The following is a 741-nucleotide window of genomic DNA, read 5'->3' on the forward strand; positions in this document are numbered from 1 at the left end:
AACAACCCTTCAAAAACACCAACGTATGCCTGTGACATGAACAATCATTAATATGACTGCTTGAGATGTCACCTTTAAAAAAACGAAACTCATGTAATGTTAGAACCTCATGAATTATCACTATAAATATATATTTAAAAAAAAGGAAAACAGAAATAACTATTAACAATGACTGAAAACAGAGCACTAAAGTTAACATACATTGCATGTATTGCAGGCAAGGCAGAGGCATTTTTTAAAGCTTTTGCACAGACTTCATATAATCTTAAAAAAAATATGCTGGCCTTTACAAGGTTCTACTTGCTGAAATAAAAACAATTTCAGTTCATAAAAAGTCACAAGACTTCAGTTTAAAAAAAGGAACAGTTCCAGCCACAGACCAAAAATATATATACTTTTTTTAAAACTGGAAGAGTATGGTAATTAGATTATACAAGCATGGTCAGGCTTGGAACCTGAATATACTTCGGAGCAAAAGCTCAGAGAACAAAAAATATAAACTATTTGGTAACAAAAGTGTACTATATGTTGTGATACAAAAAAGGTATGGTGAAAATGTACCTTTTATACTAAAGCTTATACAAGTTCCTTGGTCCATAAAAACTATGTTGTGTTCATGTTTTCTAGTTTGCTCAACATGTATCCCAGCCACATTTTTATTTCTTGCCCATTTAAAAAAAAACAGCTGAAAAATAGATTTTCAATAAAGTTCTTATGTTTTGGATGTTTTTGTGTTTTTTT

This window comes from Meleagris gallopavo, chromosome 4 (genome assembly GCF_000146605.3).
Source record: "Meleagris gallopavo isolate NT-WF06-2002-E0010 breed Aviagen turkey brand Nicholas breeding stock chromosome 4, Turkey_5.1, whole genome shotgun sequence".
Taxonomy (NCBI): Eukaryota; Metazoa; Chordata; class Aves; order Galliformes; family Phasianidae; genus Meleagris; species Meleagris gallopavo.